The sequence below is a fragment of the Myxocyprinus asiaticus genome, chromosome 13 (assembly GCF_019703515.2).
Source record: "Myxocyprinus asiaticus isolate MX2 ecotype Aquarium Trade chromosome 13, UBuf_Myxa_2, whole genome shotgun sequence".
Lineage (NCBI taxonomy): Eukaryota > Metazoa > Chordata > Actinopteri > Cypriniformes > Catostomidae > Myxocyprinus > Myxocyprinus asiaticus.
The window spans coordinates 22,406,651-22,422,969 of record NC_059356.1 but is presented as its reverse complement, the minus strand read 5'-3'; the positions used below and the strand labels follow the sequence as shown (position 1 = coordinate 22,422,969).

Sequence of the window (16,319 nt, the reverse complement as noted above, 5' to 3'; positions counted from 1 at the left end):
GCGAACTCCAGGGGTAGTAGCCATTGTCTTTTACCACTGAGCTACCCAGGCCCCCCAGACCCAATGCTATGAAACTTAATTCAGCCAAGACAGCCAAGACCCAGTTACAAGTTTCACAGACAAGTTGATAGAAATACCAAATGATACCGTCCCTAAGACATCACCAAAACCAAGTTGCAGGCATAACCAATGGTTTGATGACAACTGCAAAAAAGCCATAAAAGCTCGGAAAAAAAGTGGAGAGAATCTTCAACAGACATCCAACAGAAGAAAATCTGGTAAGATTTAAGATATGCCGAGCATAAGCCCAATGGATAATAAATAATGCAAAAAGACAGAGTTGGAGAAAATACATATCTAACCTAACAGCAAATACACCATCACCAAAAATCTGGAACCTGATTTGTAAGATGAAAAACAAAGATGAAGAAACTCAAATTCAACACATCAAGCATCAAGGCACTCTCGTAACTATGATCCAATAAATAACCAACATTCTAGCAAAATCTTTCGAAAAGAACTCTTCATTAGACAACTGCCGACCAGAATTCAATAGGATACGTACACAACAGGAACAGTAACTCATGAATTTCCACTCAAATAACACTGAGCCATATAATCAACCCTTCACTGTAGTGGAACTTACAAGGGCTATCAAACGTTCCCATAATACCACAGTTGGACTAGACAGAATCCATTACGAATTCTTGAAGCACTTACCACATACAACAGTACTACACCTCCTGGAGATTTTTAACAGTGTTTGGAAAACAGGGAATATACCACCTTCGTGGCAAGAAGCAATAATTATTCCCATCCCCAAACCAGGTAAGGATCATTCTGACGCAAACAACTACAGTCCCATATCTCTGACTAGCTGTCTCTGCAAAACCATTGAGAGAATGATCAACGACCGTCTGGTATGGATTCTGGAATCAGAGCATAAGTTTAGTGATTACCAGTGTGGGTTTAGAAGAGGCAAAAGCACTTTGGACCACCTCATCAGACTTGAATCGTTTGTCATTCTGGAACAGTTTCATTGAAAAAGAACATGCTGTAGCCATCTTCTTTGACCTTGAGAAGGCCTATGATACCACCTAGAGATATGGAATACTCAAAGACTTGTATGAACTTGGGATCAGAGGCAACCTACCCATCTTTATCTCCAACTTCTTGACAAACAGACATTTTCACGTTCGAGTAGGTACTACACTATCAAACCCACATGTACAAGAGCTGGGAGTTCCACAAGGGAGCATCCTTTCAGTGACTTTATTCAGCATCAAAATCAATAGTGTAATCAAATTTATTGACCCCCACATTTTTCGAAGCCTATACGTTGGTGACCTATGCATAAGCTATGGAGGAAAAATATGAATATAATTGTACGACAGCTACAACTATGCATAAATAAAATAAACAACTGGTCAATAAAGAATGGAATCAGATTTTCCAAAACAAAGTCAGTATGTATGCATTTTTGCCTTCTCCGATCCTTACACCCTGACCCAGAGTTGAGTATGGAGGGAGAACCCATCAAAGTAGTGAATGACTTCAAATTCTTAGGCCTTGTCTGTGATAATAAATTCACCTTTATCCCACATATGAAGATGCTGAGGAAAAAATGTTTTAAAACAATGAATATTTTAAAAGTCCTGGCCAATACAAAATGGGGTGCAGATGCTACCGTTCTTTTACGTCTCTACAGAACATTAATTAGATCCCAACTGGATTACGGGAGTATTGTGTATGGTCAGGCAAGGAAGTCATACATTCGAACACTTGAAACAATACACCACCAGGGAATACGTCTAGCTCTTGGAGCCTTCAGAACAAGTCCCATTCAAAGCCATTATACAGAAGCCAGTGAACCTTCCCTCCAGAATTGGCATCTGAAACTGGCCTTACAATACGCAGTCAAACTCAAAGCAAATCTAAGTAATCCGGCCTCTGCACCAGTATTCCAACCAGAATGTTTCATCTGTATGAAGCTAGACCTAAAGTGATCAAAACTTTTGGAATATGGATTAAACCATACTTAGAGAACTTGGAACATCAGTCTGGACAACATAAGACAGTATCATTTTTGGCCTGTCCAAAAATCCTCCACAACTAGCCTGTTGTATGCTGACATTGAAGAGGTAAATACACAATTACACAGTTGTAGCCTCGTTGGCATTGTTATTATGTCTTTCCATCCAACTTATTGCTCCAAGGCAACAAATCTCGAAATATGCTTGGCCAATTGCCATGAAATTTGGTGAGCACATTCATGCTCTTCAGAGGATGACCTGTCAACTCTGTTGACCCTATGGCCTTTCATCCAGTGCCACCTTCATGCCAAAATGTCAACTTTGCATGCAAGATATTACATGTAGTTAGTGGATTGCTCTGATATTTAGTTAGTGCATTCATACTCCCTAAAGGAAGATTCCACTTTATTGTGGTGACCCTATGACCTTTCCTCAAGTGCCACCCTTTTGCCCAAATGACAAACTCCATTCTCCCACTACTTGTGTCTTGTAAGCCCATGTGGGCTGGGCACCAGAAAGGTGCGGGACACTCAAATAAAAATTAAATCAAACTTGCATTCTCCCAACATGCACCAATCTAACAAATTCAATGATATTCTTTCATTCATTCAACTATTCATTCTGTTTCCATTCATTCTGTTACCTTTAGAATAAGAAAGATGGCAGAATAAATACAGAAGATATCATGAGTAATGCTTCCAACATTGAAGAGGAGGATGATGAAGTGGACAATGAAAACTCCTCCACAACTAGCCTGTTGTGTGCTGACATTCAAGAGGTAAATACACAATTATACATACATCACACAGTTCTTACCTTTGATGAAACAGATGCCTAGTCAAATTTTTCCCTTGTTAACCTGTAGAACGAGGAAGACCTGTCATATTCCGAAGGGAACATGCTTGATTCTGCCAGGAGTGAATATGAAAACGATGTGGTGGAGGGCAGTACTAGTGGAGAAAACGCATCTGAATTCTCAGTGGTATGTAGTAAATGGTTCAATGACACAGTGGTAGTAGTTAGTGTAATAGCTCACTAAAAATGAGTGCTTTTGTAGGCAATATAAAATAGCTATAGCCTAACTGTAGCAGATGTTTCCCTAAGGCCAACAGACACAGATATGAACAACTGGGGAAACCGCAATGAGTTTTTGTCCTTAAATGATACTTTATTTTATAGTTGTGTGAGGTGGAGTTGAAGAAGCATGTAATAGTGCAAGGCATTCTAATGTCAGACTATTTCAAAATGACAGTGTCTGTAAACATGGAATTCAGGCACTACACCAAACTTCCAAAATTCTGAATCTTTATTTCAAATTTGATGTTAACTGGAGACAAAATAAAATGTTCTTAAAGGTAACAAACTCATGTGTTAAATTTTGCTGTAACAGTACAGCAATGTGGCATTGCTACTGCACTGAGAGGGCGGTAATTACTTAACTTTACTACTGTAATGTATCTGTCCATTCACATTCATAGCACAGCACAAAAGTCTCAAAGTAACACATTTAGTATATAAATGAACATAATGGACAATAACAGACATAGTGAAATGGATTATGCCAAAATACCAGCCTTGCGAGGTAATGCCAAAATAATTGATTGCACAAAAAAGGTAACTTGTTATTTATATTTGTATAATCCACTTTGTGTTTGTTCTAAAAGTGTTATGAGACTTGTTTTGCCACAATAATGGAAGTGAATGGACAGATACAAATACAGTATTCTGTATTACCAACCCAGGAAAGCACAAAGAAAAACTAATAAGGATATTGTCACCATTAGGACTCTGTAACACCGTTCAATGGAAAGGAGGAGGTGAGAACCGGCTTAATAAAGTAAATAATATTTTAATAATAAACTTAAGCAAAAAGACAAACAAACACAGGTGTTGGGCAGCTGCCCGTAACTCTCTCTCCATTGCACTGCCGTCTCCAGTTACCTTTATCCCTTTCGGGCTTAATCAGCCTAATTATGGGCCGGGTGTGCGGAATCACGGCCCGGCCCGGCCCGGCCCTCCGCCCTGCCACATTCCTCCCTCGTTCTCTCAGGCCGGGGAGCCACTGGCATAATGTACATCCCCCACCCCCCCTTTTTCTGGGGGAGGGCATGCCCTTCCGGCCCCATCTGCCGGCAGGTAATCCCCGTCTTCCTGGATCTGGGAGGGAACAAGGGGAGGGAAACAACAATAATAATAATTAAAAAAATGCGGTACTTACACACTGTAACAGTGATAATACCAACCAAAAACACAATATTTCAAAAGAGAAGGAAAGGCCAATGCGGAGCGGCAGTGGGAGAGAGAGGAGAGAGAGAAAAAAAAATAATAATTTACTCGCCAGTTCTCTGATATGCCGTAACCTGGTTCTCGGGCCACTCCTCCACCCTCTAGTGGATGACAGCTGCGCCCCCCCCGTCGGATCGGAGGCAGTCCTCCGGCCCCTGGTGGACGGAACGCCCTGCCACATTTTCGGTGGATGGAAGGGGTCTCCCCCGCCCCTGGCAGCGGTCCTCCTGCTCTAGGCGGTCGGCCAGGAGCCCCTCCTCCCCTCGCGGTCTGCGGCTGTTCCTCCGCTCTCAGGTGGCCGGGCTTCTCCGTCCCCCGGCGGATAGCCGCGGCTGCTCCGTTGGGGTGGATAGTAGTGGCGAGGACTCTACTACAGCGCATCCCTCCTCCTTCTCGGGTTGCGGCACCAGTGTAACACAGTTCAATGGAAAGGAGGAGGCGAGAACCGGCTTAACAATATAAATAATATTTTAATAATAAACTTAAGCAAAAAGACAAACACACACAGGTGTGTTTCCGTCGCACTGCTGTCTCCGGTTGCCTTTATCCCTCTCGGGCTTAATCAGCTTAATTAGGGGCCGGATGTGCGGCATCACAGCCCAGCCCCGCCCTCCGCCCTGCCACAGACTCATATCATGCCTGGGTAATTCTATAACCCAAGAATTTACCAAACTTGAACACATAGGCACGCACACAGGTAGCTACTCTTTTCTTTTTGGTTTGCAGCTCTGTAGGATATGATGAAATGATTATCCATTTTGTGATAATCCAGGGCAAGTATTTCTAGAAAATTAATTTGCTAAAAAAGAAAAGAAAATATGCTGGACTGATATTCCTGCTTCGTTCTGCTGCTCACATTGGTAAATCTTTTGTCTCTCTCTTTTTTCTCTCTCTCTCTCTCTCTAGGGCAGTGAAGATAAAGCAGTTACTGGTGACAAGCCCTTGTATCCTGGTGCACCTCTTTCAAAAGGAGAAAGTGTATTGATGTTGATGTCCTATCTGTTACAGCATAATTTAACTGGCAAAGCACTTACTGGAAATGTTTAACATAATGTTTCCAGGTCTGATCCCATCTTCACATTAACTTTTCCACAAAGAATTTGGAAGTTCGTCTAAATTTGAAGTTCACTTTTATTGTGAAAGCAGTTTAAAATACCTTGGCATTAGAGTAGACCATCCATCTCAGTGTGACTCTTGCAACACAGTAATTGACGCCAATGCAAACCTAAAGAATGGATTCTTTTTTCTTGTGCTGCCCCTGTATGCACAGATTTAGCAACTTCTGCAAGAACATGGTGTCAGTATTAATGAAAAAACTAGAACCTTTGGGGTTCTCTCTGACATACAGTCTGGTGAAGAGTATCAAATGTTATGTGACAGTGGAGTTCTTGGAAAAAGTTGATTTGACACTAATTTGGAATTGTGATGGCGCACCAGTGTTCAAAAGTTGTAAATGCAGCATTTGGCCAATTCAGTGTCAGGTAATTGAACTGGAACCGGAAGTGAGGCAAAAAGCACATTTTGATGTGAGCGTTATGGTTTGGGCCAAGTAAACCATCCATGTTAACATTACTAACACAATTTGTTAAAGAAGCCTCATTAGAGACTGAAGGTATTGACTGGCAAGACATACAGGGAAACTGGCATGTTTCTAAAGTGTTTGTGCTGGTTTGTAGCGCTGAGTCGGTGGCTCGTCCAGTGCTTCGTAACAAAGCAATTTAATGGTTTTTATGGTTGTGACTTTTATCACAAAGGTTGTGACGAGGAATGAGGATCTAAATGCAGCTTTAATGAAAAACAAAAAGATGAACAAAGTAATTCAGAATAAAATGAAACAAAAACACAGGAAACCAGGCACAGAAAATGACAACACATGTAAAGATGAACAAAGAAACCAAGGGCTTAAATACACAAGGGAACGAGGAACACCTGGGGAAAACCAATCAAAAAATGAAAATACAAAAAGGGCTACAAACTAACAGGAACTAAACAAGAATTTCAACAAGTCAATAGAAAAAACAGGGAATATGTGACAGAGCCCCCCCCTTTTAAGGAGCAGATTCCAGATGCTCCAAAAAACTAAAAGTCCAAGGAGTGTGGGGGAAAACAGGTAGTTCAGGGGGGCACAAGGGGTAACAGGCAGTTCAAGGGGGCACAAGGGGAGCAGAGGAACAAGGCAAAGTCAGGGTGGCTTGAAATTAAGGCAGAGCCAGAGGTATGGAGGGCCAGGGTGACGCTGCAGGCTCTGATGACCAAGCTGGAGCCAGAGGTTCAGAGGGCTGAGCTGGAGCCAGAGGTTCAGAGGGCTGAGCTGGAGCTGGGGGCTCGGAAGACCAAGGCGGAGCTGGGGGGAGTGAGGACCAAGGAGACCAGGGCAGATCAGGCGGACGGCCAGGAGACCAGGGCAGATCAGGCGGACGGCCAGGAGACCAGGCGGACAGCCAGGAGACCAGGGCAGATCAGAGCAGATCAGGCAGATGGCCAGGAGACCAAGGAGATGACCTCAAGGTGGGGACTGAGTCAGGAGTCCTGGGAGGCAGCAGCAGGTCCGAGACAGGGTCAGGAGGCAGAGCCACTGGAGGAATAGTCTCTGGGGGAGCGGGTGGAGCCGTGGCAGACTCGAAGGGCGAAGCCGTGGAAGTCAGAGCCGTGGCAGACTCGAGGGGCGAAGCCGTGGAAGTCAGAGCCGTGGCAGACTTGAGACAAAGAGTCCTGGATGAATAGGAAATGACCTCCATGGTACGGGAGGACGACGAGGGACGGACGAGGCTGGCAACGTGTTGGCCATGGCAGGCGTGGGCTCGTTGGCTGTGGACAATTTTTGAGGTAGGGTCTTCATGGACCTACGCACTGACATCAGTGGTAGATCATACAACTTGGAGATAGGTGCCATGGAAGGCTTCGAGACGGGCCGTGGAAGGCTTGACAAGGGAGCCAAAGACGCAGGTTTTGGCCCGGGGTTCCCACCATAATCCACTGTATAAAGGGAACTGCAAAGTTCCAGAGCCTTCTCCACATATTCGCAGAGTGTCCAGTGAGGATCAGCCAGAGGCATCAGTTCCCTAAGTGCACTATTCAGACCAGCCCGGAAGAAAACCACCAGAGAGCGGTCTGGACAGTGCACTACATTTGCCAGCTCTAGAAACTCACGGACGTGATCCTCAACTGGACGGTCCCCTTGCTGAAGGAGCAGAATTCTGACGGCCGCTAGATCCATTTTTAGGTCAGTCTTTCTGTGACGAGGCAGACGAGGAATGAGGATCTAAATGCGGCTTTAACGAAAAACAAAAATGAACAAAGTAACTCAGAATAAAATGAAACAAAAACACGGGAAACCAGACACGGGAAACCAGACACGGGAAACCAGACAACACATTTAAAAACTGACAAAGAAACCAGGGGAAAACAAGGGCTTAAATACACAAGGGCAAACAAGGGAACGAGGAACACCTGGGGAAAACAATCAGGGGAAAACCAATCAAAAAATGAAACTACTAAAGGACTACAAACTAACAGGAAACAGGAACTAAACAAGAATTTCAACATAAAAGTCAATACAAAAACAGGGAATATGTGACAAAGTGGTATATCCTATCCATACAGTCAACCTGAACCCCCACTTCGAAATTAGAGAGATAATTTCAGTCATGCAGTGTCAGCTTCAGGTAATGAGCCAGTGTTTAGAGTCAAAGGGCCATCTCTTTTAATGAAGCTTAGTCATTTCCAAATGATAAGTGGTTTCATTCCTGAATATAAACACAATGTGTGCCTTGGAGTCAGTCGGCAACTGTCCACATTGTGATTTGATACAGCAAACAGTGAAGCCCCCTGGTACATTGGCAAACAGATTGAAGAGGTTGATTTGCGACTTGAAAAATAAAACCTACTGTTAACTAGGACACCAAGGTCAATGAGTGAAAGGAAGTTCTGGAAAGCTGGAAAGCAGAGTGGCGAGCATTTCTCCTCTTTTATGCTCTGCCTGTATTGAAAGTCATACTCCCGGCCAGATTTTGGAATAATTTGTTCCTATTGGTGTTTGGCATATATAAATTACTGCAGGATAAGATCAAGACTAGAAGCATCTTGTTGTCAGAACTGGCTCTCAAAAAATTTGTCATTGAATTTCAAAGACTGTATGGGAAAGACCACATGACTTTCAACATACGCTTGCTCACACATGTCGCACAATGTGTGAAACACTGGGGGCCATTATGGGCTATGTCAGCCTTTCCAATTGAATCCATTATTGGCACTCTTTTGAAGTATTTTCACGGAACACAGTTTGTCCCTTCACAAATAGCTAGAAAATGTCTGTTGTGGAGAGAATTGCAAGAAAAGGCCAAACATACTATCACAAGTGCAAAGGTCCAGTCATTTGTTGAAGAACTTTATTTTAATAAGCAAAAAACAGATAAATGTGAAATATTAAATGAAAGTGTCAAGGGTTTTGGGCATCCCCCATTGCAGGAAAATATCACATATACGTATATATTCATATAGGCTTGCCATTGCTAAGTTATGTGGAAATCTATGTAACTGTTTCTGGTCTTACAACAGTTTCTTGGTTAATGGAGTTCTGTATCACACTCAAAAATATGACCTACTTAAGAAAAGACACAACAGTGCTGTATACTTGAAAGATGGTACATTCTGTTTAATTAATGACTTCTGTCATTTTTAAACAAACGTGTGCACATCAAAGCCCTGCATATTGTGCATGTACCAAATATTGCTGTGTTTTAGTTGAGGTACTTGTTAAATCTAGCAGGCCTTTATGTAAAGATTCACTAATAAATGTACAGAGTACTTTTGTGCATGAGGTTAGGAAGACTGGAAACATCAGTGCCATCTGGCCTGATATGATAACAATGAAATGTGTTGTTGAAACAGTTGACAATTTGTACATTACACCTTTGCCAAATCAATATGTACGGGACTAAAAGAGCAGTCATGAGTCATATCACTACTCCAGTGTTGTAGCCAATGATTTATGTATTACATAAAAAGACTTGCTTCTTTTCCTATTTGGCTTGATGTTTTGTAATGGAATTTTATCTTCTGGTAATGGCTTATTATAGAAGCCAGTATGAATCAAGTCTGTTACAATACTCTTACACCTTGGAAGAATTGTTAGTAAAATCAGCCAAATGTTCATCTGTTTCTGTGTGGGTTAATATCACTGTGTACAAAGAAGATCAGTTTCAGTTCCACCCATGTTTTATTTACTCTAAGCCAGGGGTATTCAATTAAAGTAAAAATACAATAGTTCAGGGTTTATAAATCGAGTGCCCTTTGACATAATTATTAGGAGATAAGATGAACTGTTTGTATTGGAGCTGAGTGATAGCACTCCAGTCCAGTAAACAATGTACATCACAACAGTCCAGCTTAAAAATTCTGTCTTCTGTAGTTAAGTATGGGCTGACTATCAAATAATGTTTCAATGTAATTAAATAATATTCAAGCTCATTTAAGAAGGGAAAAAATTTTTATAGTCTAATGGCGCTCAGGAACCATATTCAATTGTCCTGTCACAAACCTGTCTTAGCTGAACTTTCGGAGTCATATCAGACACATGAAAATTAATTCTTGTTTTCTGCTGTGTATTTTAAAGAAAGATGCCGGTGTCCATCAGTATTGCTGCTTTCTGTATGTCTCCGCTATGGTCTACTGTCATTAAAATAACCGTGTCTGCAGCTCTACAATGCGGCGCTTCATGTCTATTCGAGTGATGGGTCGTTCATGAACGATTCATTCATTTTGAATTAATCTTTTATGTGACTCAGAAGAACGAGTAGTCTCAGAGAGTGATTCGTTCATTTTGTGTTGGCCGCGCATATCCATTGCGCAACCTCCGTTCGTTTGTTACGTGAAAACCGCATAGGTGCTGTACAGGAAACAGAAATTATTAGTTCACCTCTTGACTCTTTTGGTTCGAGTCGTTCGTTCTTTTGTCATGTGACAGCTGTATACGCTATGCATTGTTCGCACAGGAAACAGAAATGTTTAGTTCACCTCTCGAGTCTTCTGGTCCAAGTCGTTCGTTCTTTTGTCACACGGATACGCTATGCACATACGGCTGTCACATGAAAATAAGAATGAATGACTCGGACAAGAAGATTCCAGAGGTGAACTAATCATTTCTGTTTCTCATAATATGTCCTTAGCTGCATTATAAATTTTTCCTTATTGGGACTATAATCAAAGTTTGCGTAAGCAGACGTGTCGGAGGGGATTTGGCTATTGAAAATGTAACTTTTTAATTTAATTCTGCTTAAATGAACGAAATGAACGAAATGACTTGAATAAAGATTTGTTCATTTTGCTGAACGAGACTCAAAGATCCAAGTCAGTAAAATGATCCGATCTTCTCATCACTAGTCTATTCACATTAATGCGGAAAAGAGTAGCAATGCGTGGGGAGCGTTGCTTGTTCATATGATTCTGTTGCAGACATTTAACACGCTAGTTTAAAAGGCCATTCACACCAAGCTTTTATACACATATGCTTACACAATTACTTAGCCAGGTGTCAGATAACTGGCACAAAGATTTAGATCTCGGTCCGGATTGATTTGTCCTGCGGTCCGAATCCGGACCGGAGTCCACCTATCGAGTACCCCTGCTCTAAGCTGTTCCACCCCAAAGCTAAAGGGTAAGCATGTTTGTTACAATTCATACGATGGGCAAGGAGGAGGCGGGAACCGGCTTGACAAAACACATAGACATTTATTGTTGCACTTTTCAGTTGCACACAATAACAAACTGATTCACACTAACATGTCGACTAACACACAGCTTCAGGCGTCTCTCTCTCCCCGTCTGTCGCTGTCTCCTCTCTTTAAATACTCCCACCGCCCCTCAATGGAATGCGAGACTGGTGTGGCACATTCACCACTTATCTTCCCAGCCTCGCTCTGCCCTGACGCCGCTCGGCCCTTACCCTGCTCGCCACAATGTTAAATCGGATAATGTAAAGTTGAAATAATTTCTCAAACACACAACGCACACGCGTGGTGTCTTCACCCTTTAACCCTGAGAGACCTAAGCATTGATGTTCTTGACATATTATTATTATTTTTTTTTTCACTCTTAAACATGTTTTTAGGAAGCCAATGATTATAAAAAACATTAGGTTTATGCAGATTTTGCATTGGGGAAGAATTGCAATGCTGGGCATTTAGGGTTGCAAAATGTCTCAACTTTTTTTGAATACAGTAAGTTAAACTTTTCAGTTCACAACACAGTTCAACACAAATGTATATGATTTTTTGTAAGGGTAAACTCATAAACAGTTAACTTTAAATATTTAAAATTTTTAAAACAGTATTCTTGCAAAAGATCATCTGAATATTCTTAAAACTTGAAGAGTTTACATTTTCCTGTTTTGTTTTGTTTTCCTCACGTTTTCAAATAAAAATGACTATTGTGTGACCATTTACATATGAAAATTAAGAAAACAGTTTTGTGGTCATTGAAGCACAAGCGGACATCACACTTCATGCAGGCAGATTCATCCTTGCAGTACCTACATCTGGCTCTTTTTTCTGTCTTCACCGGCAAATGCCCCACATTATCTTGCCAAATGCTGGGGGGTGGGACATTGCAGCGCATCTTTTTCTCTTTGGGAGCTGATGACCTCTCTTCAGCTGTGGATGGTCTGGCTCTCTTTGCAGTATTTATCTAAATGAGGGAGGTAGCCAACTGTGCCTGGAAGTCTTTTTCTGGGATTTGCAAGGCTTTGCAATCACACCTGTACAGCAACCAAGCATTGACTACTCCAAGTATGATAGTGTGCCAGAAGATATACAAGTACCAATGTCTGGATGATGTTCAGCTTGTACTTGGCTGTGAAGGAATCAAGCAAATCAATGCCACCCATGCACTGGTTGTACACCCTCACAACAGAAGGTCTGCTGACTTCAAGATAAGACTTTGTGCATTTGTCCCAATGCTCAGTCTTCTCTACTGGTTGTGATACCAGTGACACTTGGCAGATTTCTTCTTGCTATAAGCTGAATCACACCTTTCATCAGAGGAACTATTCTCACTTTCCTCTTTTTCCTCACTTTGACTTTCTTCCTGTTTTTTTACCCCTCACTTTCATTAGTAAGATCCTTACATCATTTACTGTACTTTTTTCATCACTATCACTGTCCTCTGGTTACATTTCAAAATCACTTGTATCTCTGTGAACAATTGCCTCAACACATCCTGAACTGAAAAACATCTTCCTCTTTTTGTCAATGGGATTCTGAACAGATTTAGAATATGCCCTTCTCTTACCAATGTAGAATATTTGTATCAAGTTGAGTATAAATTAATCAAGTATAATCAATGTTAATATAGCCATTTTATTCTACAATTATTTCTGATGGTTAAGCATGACTCTTAGTGTATGTGTGAAGCAGCCTGTATAGGAATGGAATGTGCTCACATGGGGTAAACTGCTCTCATGACTACTGAGAAAATATATGGTGAAGTTCCTCCACAGGTGGCTCCTGTCCACTTCTTAAAATAAACAGACTGGAGTCAAAGAATAGGATGATACATAAAGGTGACATGTATGGAATGTATTAGCCATGCCTTGGTAGATCATATATAAGTGGGAAGGAACCCATTTGCTGGAGATGTTGCAACTGCAGAGCAACTCTGCTTTTTTATCTCTGATAATAAAGTCTATCTTCTGGCATCAAAACCCCAAGACTTCAAGAGTGATGTTTCACAGAGGTGGCAGAAGCCACAACATATTGGCAACGAGGCTGGGATAGGAAAGGAGCACAAGAGGATCTTCCACAGCGGGCTGGCTTGACAAACAACACAAAATATGTGGCCACATGAAAGGTAAGCATTCTTTGCTTATAATTAGTTTGTGTTGCTTGCCAGAGTTTGCCCATGGTGGTAAGGACACTCAAAAAGCTTCTCCAAATCTAAAGAACAAAAAGACTAAAAGGGTTTTGATTCCAGAAGAAATAATTGCATGCAATTATCTGTTTTTACTGTTAAGAGGCCTAAATGGATAGCAGTAAATGAAAGCAGATAAAGTTTATAGAAGCCGGGTAGGCATGTTTTTGTCACATGTTTTTGACCAGGTAGGCAGAAATCCTGTAGATCACCTAAGAGAGGTGGTAGAATAGTTGCGTTTTAGAATCATAGTATTTTTTTGAGAGCGCTGTGTTTATAAAGGCCTTATGTTTGTAAAAAGTGCGAAAGTTTCTGTGTCTGTGAGAGTGTTTGTGTCTGTGTTTGAAAGTGTGTGAAGTGTGACTGAAGTACAATTGCATATGGAAATGTATGACTGAGTACAAGTATGAGCCCAGTAGAGGGACTGGAATGTATGATGCGTCCTTAAAATAAAAGGAACACAGTGCATATGTTATATGAGCCCTAAAAATAAGGGGACAAGTGTGAATTTGAATGTAATATGAGCACTAAAAATAAAATAAAAAATTAAAGGGATACGATGAATGGAATAAATGTTGCCTAATAAAGAAGGTTTGCCTTTTATATGTTGAATGGATGTTGGGAATGAAAGCCTGTCTCTTGTGAAAATTTGGAAAGGAATTTCCTTTGTTAACACAGAAAACTAAAAACGTTCCGAGATATTGGCTTTGTAGGTTGTTTGGCCATTCTTCAAATTGTAGAATTTGTGATCCAGATAGAGAAATTCAACCTTTGCTGTGTAACTAATGAGGAGTATATATGCAATTTACAGCAAAGAAAATCTATTAAGGCCTATTTTCAACCTTCCATCAATATATGAGGCAGAAGAGATCTGATGATTAGAGGCAAAGAGGGCATATACAAATTATTCTGGTTGTATAGTGGAATTAAAACCAATGATAAAATATATATATATGGAAGAGTAAATATAATTCAGTATAAACTGACAATAGGAAAAAGAATAAAAATGGTGAGACAACACAGCTGTAAAAAAAATGTGCATGAAAGCAAAAAGTTAACTCTTAGATGGCTGGACTAAATTTAGTCTTGGGCTGTTCTTTTCATGCCATGAAGGAAGCCTGAAGTAAAATTAACTAAACTTAGAAAGAGCAGCTGTTGTCGGACATGTGCCAGATCATAACTCCTAAACTAGACTGTAGCATAGAAATTTACTTGACTTCATACAGATAATTTATACATAAAAGTGGTAAAACTGTGCTTGAAGTTCATATCACAGTGACAAAGAAGAATATTAAAATTATAAAGAACTATAAAGTGATTGAATTCCATTTGGGAAAACACATTATCTGGACAAACAATAAAGCTTTGAGTCCTAAATTAAGCAAAAAAGGAATTATAATATAATAGTTTATTGCATTAAACTAAAGTCAACTAAGTAATTGGATTTTAAACAAAGGTTGTATTTAAGATAAGTGTTGTTATATTGCATAAGGTATAATTATGGCAAACACTCCAGTGGAAATACTAAAATCTGGAAATCCACTGTGTAAATAATTGATTGATAAAATCTCAAAGAAATGAGAAAGCAAAATAAATAAATAATAAAGGGACTTGTATGAACGTTGTGTATCAAAAAAGTGAAAAAAATGAGAAAAATTGTTTCAAGAAATTGGCTTTGCAGATTATTGTAGTGGGAATTAAATTAAAATAGTAAAATATACATTTATCCTCTAAATTTAATGATTAATCTAAATGAATGTTGATAAAATAATTTTGTATTTTTATGTGCCAAGTAAAAATAACAGTGAAAGAAATAAAGACTCAGAAAAAAAAGCAGCTGTTATAGTTGTTTGGCACTATTTGGATAAAGAATGATCCTACAAGTAAATTGACAACATATAGGTAAATTTGTACATATATGTGGTATAATAATTATTACAATTAAAGTGCATGTGATAGGAGAAGATATGGGAAATTGGTTTATAAATAAATAAAAATAATTGAATTTCTTTTGGAAGATCATATTATTCGAACAAATAAAAAAGATTACAAAAATTGATACATTGATACATTTTTCCTAATTAGGATTAAAATATCCATTGTGTAGAGAACTTATAAATAAGCTCTCAAGCAAATGACAAAAGAGAACAAAGATATGATGACAAAATGGCCAAAGGAAGGGACATTTGATGTAGCGTTTTGTGAGGAAATGGAAACTTTGATAAAAAATTATAAAACTAAAAATAAGAGTAAAAAATAAAAAGAGAGAAACAAAAAGGGAAAAAGAGAGAGAGAAATGCTAGCACTGTTCAAAAAAGGAGAAAATTCTCTGAAAAATATAAGAAAGTGGGCACAGGGAAGAGAAAAAGGCTACAAACTAAAAACAAAAGTGCAACCATACAAATCAGAATCCTGTTAATTTGTTAGGGAGAGATGCATTATGTAAACTGGGAAAGTTTTTGGAAACTACAATAATGCTAGGAGGGCTATCGTTTTGTTGTGTACTTCATGGAGGTCATTAGTTATCAAAGCCACGGTTAAGCAAATGGAAATGCTAAGATGGGAAATGGGAAAGAGAAATTAATAAGAAAGGTGAAACTGACTAATAAGACAATTATACTTTGTAACTTGAGTATGAAAAGTAAACTTTAAATGTGAAAACTTCACATTCATGTGTCTGTTTTATGTTCTGTCTGGTCCAGTTTATGAGAGAATAAAATTTTTAACAATATTAAATTAAACACTATAAAATCTTGATATTTAAATGTAAGAACCCATGATTATTTGTTTTGTTTTTGATTTTCTATGTGTTTAAATATGTCTGAAGAACAAATTTACATGTGAGTTGCAACTTTATCGGTGTATACTTGATCAACCAACAAAACTAAGATTGGTAGAGTTTATTATTTTTGTTAGGGACTGTCTGATGGAGAGACTGAGAGAGATGTTGGTAGTGCCCGGAATAAACAAAGACCTATGACCTCTTACTCTGTAAGGATGGCGCCAAGGATAGTCTACAGTACCTTGTATCGCTTGGTGTCTCCACTCAGACAGGGGCGCCCACGAATTTAGGAAAGATAGATAGCAGATTGTTTT

The 16,319-nt window shown here is 39.7% G+C and overlaps 1 long non-coding RNA gene across 1 annotated transcript in view; it reads left to right on the top strand.

The window, feature by feature from the left end:
- Positions 1 to 9,459, top strand: part of LOC127450138 (uncharacterized) — a 28,520-nt gene extending 19,061 nt beyond the window's left edge. Inside the window, exons 2-4 of the long non-coding RNA XR_007898916.1 lie at positions 2,683 to 2,811; positions 2,899 to 3,015; positions 5,226 to 9,459. This is a non-coding gene — a long non-coding RNA (uncharacterized LOC127450138). The remainder of the gene's footprint in view (positions 1 to 2,682; positions 2,812 to 2,898; positions 3,016 to 5,225) is intronic.
- Positions 9,460 to 16,319: the final 6,860 nt, after the last annotated feature.